General features: G+C 50.0%; 1 pseudogene; it reads right to left on the minus strand.

The window, feature by feature from the left end:
• Window positions 1–4,908: 4,908 nt before the first annotated feature.
• LOC139226178 (aspartate aminotransferase, cytoplasmic-like) lies at window positions 4,909–5,867 on the minus strand (annotated as a pseudogene).
• Window positions 5,868–6,412: the final 545 nt, after the last annotated feature.

Genomic DNA, 6,412 nt, shown 5'->3' on the forward strand with positions numbered 1-6,412 from the left:
TCTGCTCTCGGAAGCGGGTATTGGTCTTGTAGTGACACTCGGTTGATAGTGGCCTTGTAGTCGCCACAGATCCTGAACGAGCCATCCGTTTTTAGGACAGGGACGATGGGGCTTGCCCAGTCGCTGAATTCAACGGGCAAAATTATGCCCTCCCTTAGCAACCTGTCCAACTGACTCTCAATTTTCTCCCGCATCACATACGGCACAGCTCTGGCTTTATGGTGCACTGGTCTGGCGTCCGGGGTGATGCGTATCACTACTTTGGTACCTTTGAAAGTCTCGACATCAGGTTGAAATAGTGACTCAAATTTCTGTAGGACCTGTGAGCATGAACTTCGCTCCGCAGATGAAATGGCGTGCACATCCCCCCCATTTCCAGTTCATCTCGGCTAGCCAGCTCCTCCCCAAAAGCGCGGGACCATTTCCCGGGACAATCCAGAGTGGCAGCCGGTTCTGAGATCCATTATGTGTGACCACCAACATTGCACTGCCTAGCACTGGGATGATCTCTTTGGTGTACATCCGTAATTGTGTGTCAATGCGTTCTAGTTTGGGTCTGCTAGCTCTGAGTGGCCATAGTTTCTCGAATTGTTGGACACTCATAAGTGACTGGCTGGCCCCTGTGTCCAGCTTCATGCGTACCGAGATGCCGTTTAATAGGACTTTCATCATCATAGGTGGCGTTTTTGTATATGAGCTGTGGATGTTTGCCACCTGAACCCGCTGAACTTCAGCGTCCATTGCTGTGTCCCAAGCATCACCCTGCCTTGCAGACCCCTCTTGTGGTTCATCTGCCTCATAAATTAGCCTCGCTGTGGGCTTCCTGCACATTCTGGCTAAATGTCCACTGAAGTTACAATTTCTACAGATAAATTGTTGGAACCTGCAGGTTTTTGCATCATGTCTGCCCCCGCACCTCCAGCATGAGCTGAGATTGTTGTGAACAAAAGGGCTGTTGCTAGGCATTCCTCTCTGATTGTCTCTTTGATTACTCTTGAGCACTCTGTTAGTGGGTGTCAATGGCCCCATCCCGGGACGTATTATCCCTTGTGAAGGTGTAAATGTCCGTTCAACCTGCCATTGTCTCTGTTGAGGACCCACTCTAGAGTCTGTTGCTGCCTGGATGGTGTCGAATTGCCCTTGCCTGCCTGCGGGGCTCTGAGTCGCGTTTACAAAGTTAACTCCCTGATCCATCACCACGTTGGGAGCGGAGTTGCGCGCGTATATTATCTTGGTTTCCTCCTCCCCCGCCATAAAAGTCTGAGCCATCAACGCTGTCGCTTCCAAGGTCAAGTCCTTGGTCTCAATTAGCTTTCTGAAAATCCCGGCATGCCCAATGCCCTCGATGAAGAAATCCCTTAACATCTCCCCCCTGCAGGCGTCTGTGAACTTACAGAGGCTGGCCAAGACCGAAGGTCCGCAACAAAGTCTGGTATGCTCTGTCCTTCCCGACGTCGGTGTGTATAGAATCAGCGTCGGGCCATGTGTATACGGCTCGCCGGTTTGAGGTGCTCACCGATCAGTTTGCTGAGCTCCTCGAAGGTTTTGTCCGCCGGCTTCTCGGGTGCGAGCAGGTCTTTCATCAGTGCGTACGTCTTAGGTCCACAGCTGGTCAGTAGATGCGCCCTTCGCTTGTCAGCCGCTGCATCTCCCAGCCAGTCCTTCGTGACAAAGCTCTGCTGGAGCCTCTCAACGAAATCGTCCCAGTCCTCACCAACACAGTACCGTTCCTCTGTGCTACGGGTGGCCATTCTCGTAAGTCGTTGATTCCCGTTTCCCGTCGCCAAATGTTGTGTCCTCACACACTACTATAAATTCACACGAGGCACATTCTGCAGACAAAGTCACTCTGTGACCTAACCTTTATTCACAGGACCAAGAAGTGATGAAGGTGGGTGGAGCTTCCCCTTTTATACCTGAAAGACCAAGCTAGGAATGTCTCCCACAAGTTCACCCACTGTGGTCAAGGTGTGCATTTCTTAGGTTTATATAGTGTTGTTACATGAAGGTTACAGTTACATGAAGATTACATATATGGCACTCTCCAACCTCCAACTCTCTCCTCTCCCCTCTCACATTCACAGGTGGAATAAAATGGTGTGCCTTTATGCACATGCGCAGTGCCCCGAAATGACGACACATCGGAAGACAAAATCTACAAAAAAAAATCACAAAGTCTCGCGCATGTGCATTGGAGGCCTCCCAAGTTGAGAGGCCTCCAACTGCCGCACACTGATGACGTCAGCCGCTCGCTCTCGCCCGCTCCCGCTCACTCCTGCTCACTCCCGCTCACTCCTGCCCACTCCCGCTCACTCCTGCCTGCTCCCGCTCACTCCTGCTCACTCCTCCTCACTCCCGCTCACTCCTGCCCGCTCCCGCTCACTCCCGCTCCCGTCCGCTCACTCCCACTCACTCCCGCTTACTCCCGCTCACTCCCGCCCGCTCCCACTCACTCCTGCTCACTCCCGCTCACTCTGCTCCCGCCCGCTCACTCCCGCTCACTCCCACTCCCGCCCGCTCACTCCTGCTCACTCCCGCTCCCGCCCGCTCACTCCTGCCCACTCCCACTCACTCCGCTCCTGCCCGCTCCCGCCTGCCGTCTGCCGCTGCCTCTCGCTGACGCCCAAACAACGGAGCCGAAAGTGGCTCCCGACGGGACCTAGCGGCAGCGGGTGGCAAAAATGTAAATGGCGCCCAGGGACCGCCAAGAAATGGGCACTGACCAAATTCGGCCCCTTACATCTATCTTAGAGATAATGTTCTCAGTTTCTAGTCTTTTGAGTTCTTGCTCAACTTTCTCCTTGAGTGCGTATGGTACGGGATGTGGCTTGCAGTAAACTGGTCTAGCGTCCTTCTGCATTCTGACACTCGCCTTGAAGTCTTGGATCAGACTACCTTTTTCGCGGAACACCTTCGGACAACATCCTTCGATGCAAATCTCGTTTCAACACGAAAAATCTCATTCCAATCCAGCTTCAGTGATCCCAACCAATTTCTACTTATTAAGGCAGGCTTGTCTCCTGCCACGACTATGAGAGGCAAGCTCTGAAACTGATCCTTGTAATTCACCAGTGTGGTGATACGACCTACCACAGGGATTTGCTCTCCTAAGTAGCCTCGCAGCTCTATATTCATCTTCTCCAGTGGAAAATCCCTCAACTTGTCGAGATATAGCGATTCTAGTACTACGCTCATGGATGCACCAGTGTTGATTTCCATGGGTATCCTAGTTCCTGCAATGGCTACTTGGACGATGATACTCCACGAATCACTGTTAGATACCCTCGTGCTCCTGATGACGTGTCTCTCCAGAACCTCCTTGTCCTGTTGCTTCTCTTTAATGCTATGTAGTGTCAGCCGATTTCTACTTCGAGCATTGAACACTTTAGTCGGCATGCCTTCGCAAGATGCCCAGTTTTCCTGCAGAAGAAACACTCTACCTTCGCATATGGACAGCTTTGAACAATGTGTTGTCCCAGGCACCGATAGCAAGACTTCAATGCTCTGTTACCTTGGCCAGTTGCTGAGGCCTTGGAGGCCCAACTGCCTTTTACTTTTAACAGAGTGAAATTATAAGGAGTATTGATCGGCCATATCCATCGACATAGCTGTCTGACAAACTAAATCACAAGTCAAATTGGAGGTTGTCATCAACTTTCTTCTGATCACATCATTTTTCATCCCACAAACAAAGTGGTCACACAATGCTTGGTCCTGAAAGTTTCCGAAATGACAGGGAATGGATAGCTTTTTTAATACTACTTTCGTCAGGTAATTGATCTCCTATTCCAAAATGATAATTTTCTGCAATTTCCAGGAGCTCAGGACTGTAGTAATCTCCGTCAGTGGTGTGTCCTTTGGCTTGATGGGAACAAGCACATTTTTCAGGGTTTCATACACCTGGGGCCTGCTTCAGTCAAGAAAATAGCCGTTTTCTTTCCAAAAGCATCCGGTTATGGTTTTCATCATCGGGGACTTCGATGATACTATTTGTGGGGGAAAACATTTCTATGCGCTCCACATACATTCCGAAAGTCTCTTGGTCACACTGGAACTCAGCCAAGCACCCTATTATTCCCATAGGCGCGGCCATCTGGACTCGGGCAATGTCAACAGTGTGCTTGGAATTTAACGTAGATTTTTAGCTGTGCTGAAAAGCAAAGAACCTCTGAAAGTCTCTCTATTGTTTGTCTGGAACATCCACCAACAAACATTTCCGCTCGGTAATCCAAAAATCCTATCCTACGTTGCCAGTGTGATATGTTCTTTACCACATCACCAACACACACATACACAAGATGGCTGACAGGAACTTATGATGTGACCATTTGACCTTTTATTATACACATCATTACTTGCACTACCACAGTAGTCCACTAGAGGCAAGCTCTATAATACATGTCCCTGTAGCACCCAACACTTGCAGTGACTGATGGAGGAGATTGCATTCCAGGGTGAATGAATGTTCAGTTACCCTATTGACAGATACTAATGGGCCCGACATGGAGCACAGACTGGCGGCCTGATTTGACAGGGAGTGTTAATGTCAGTTTCCTGTGACTACATGTGTAAACAGTTGTTGCGATTGATACGTAACTGGGCTAGTCTATACCAGTGATGTTATAAAGGTATACACACACTTGCTTCCCTGCTGAGAGCTTTGGTATACAAGCAAGTGGAAAAAAATATTCAAGGTTTGACATTTGACCTTTCCTTTATCCGTGCCTGTGCTGTTTTTTTTCATAAACTTTTGCTTTATTTAGATCCAAACGATGCTCATAAATCAAACTGTAACATGAATAAAAACGGCCCTCTTGCCATGTTAAAGATCTTGAATACATGCAAAATCTGTTAGTTTGCACAGCGATTGTTCTAAAACCCTCCCCAACGGTCCCCAGTCGACTCAGTTTACTGTTTATTGGTTTCTGATTCATTGTCTTCAGGGTTTAGCAGCACTGCCTCGTGCATACAGCGTGCCAGGTAGGCGATGTTCTCCCTCTGATGTTGATTTGTCCGCTGGCCAAGAGGTAAATGTGCTTCATGTTCCTCAAGTAGTTAATCTGGGAATTGGTGAATCCTGGGTAAATGTACATGCCGCTCTGCTTGGAAATGTGCTCCCAAGGTCTCGCATTCCCAGTGTCCGGGGCTCTTCCTTCAGCTTCTCCTTGATGAGCATCAGGCTCTCAGCCATTCCCTTCAGATTCTCCTGCCGCTCAGGATGGGTTATTGAGCACTGTCACTACGATCGGGGCACCGTGGTGTGGGGGATTTGACCATGTGCCTCGAACGGTCAGCTCCATCTGAGATCGGATTCTGATCAGGGTGGAATTATCCCTCGACACTATTGTCAAGCTCCCAACCCTTTCATTGCAAAAGCCAAAGGACTTGGAAAGCGACTGAACACAAAACAGCTCAAAACGCTCGGTGACAAAGTGTCTCACGGGCCAGGCGTCCCTGTTCAAGTCTCCTGTGGCAAGATCCTGAGAAGTCACGTAGAAGAAAGGAAAAAGCTTCTTTCTCTTCATGATCTCCGCGATCTGCCGCCACGCTGCAGGGGTTGGGTCCGTTGCTGTTGGGTGGTGGGCTGCAATATGTAACACCACAATGGAATGTTCCGGTGCATTCTCCAGGTCCTCCTGCCACTGCTGCATGGCCAAGCCCAGCTTAACATTGTCCCAGTAACGATAACCAAAGATGTCCGTAAATCCAACTTTGGCAAAGGCGGCCGTATGATTTTCCCAGGCAGGGAGGGACACATAGACTGTTGCTGTCTTAGGCTGAGTTATGGTGTACCACTGTTTGAGAAATTGTGCTCCCATGAAAAAAGCAGCATTGCTTCCAGGTATCTGCATACTGTCAGCCTTTGGTGCCCAGGAACATTTTGTACGGGCTGGGGTCGTGGTCGAAGGCGGCCTGCAGGGCCCCGCTCTCGGTGAACGGCGACAGTGGCGTCTCGTGGAACAGGGTTGTCAGACTGACCTTTGAACAGCTGGGACCACTTTAAACAGAGTTTAGCTGCTCTGCCTCCAGTGTACTGACCTCGAGTGGACTTAACTCAGTATTATCATCATAGGCAGTCCCTCGAAATCGAGGAAGACTTGCTTCCACTGTAAAAGTGAGTTCTCAGGTGACGGAACAGTCCAATACGGGAATTACAGTCTCTGTCACAGGTGGGACAGGCAGTGGTTGAGGGAAGGGGTGGGTGGGACAGATTTGCCGCACGCTCCTTCCGCTACCTGCGCTTGGTTTTCTGCATGTTCTCGGCGATGAGACTCGAGGTGCTCAGCACCCTCCCGGATGCTCTTCCTCCACTTAGGGTAACTGTTGGGTTCACACAGCCACTGACTGATGTGATGACATCATACCATATCGGCCAACCCTTGACAACAAGCGAGACTAAGTCATCAGCCCC

The sequence above is a fragment of the Pristiophorus japonicus genome, chromosome 16, assembly GCF_044704955.1.
Source record: "Pristiophorus japonicus isolate sPriJap1 chromosome 16, sPriJap1.hap1, whole genome shotgun sequence".
NCBI classification, from domain to species: domain Eukaryota; kingdom Metazoa; phylum Chordata; class Chondrichthyes; family Pristiophoridae; genus Pristiophorus; species Pristiophorus japonicus.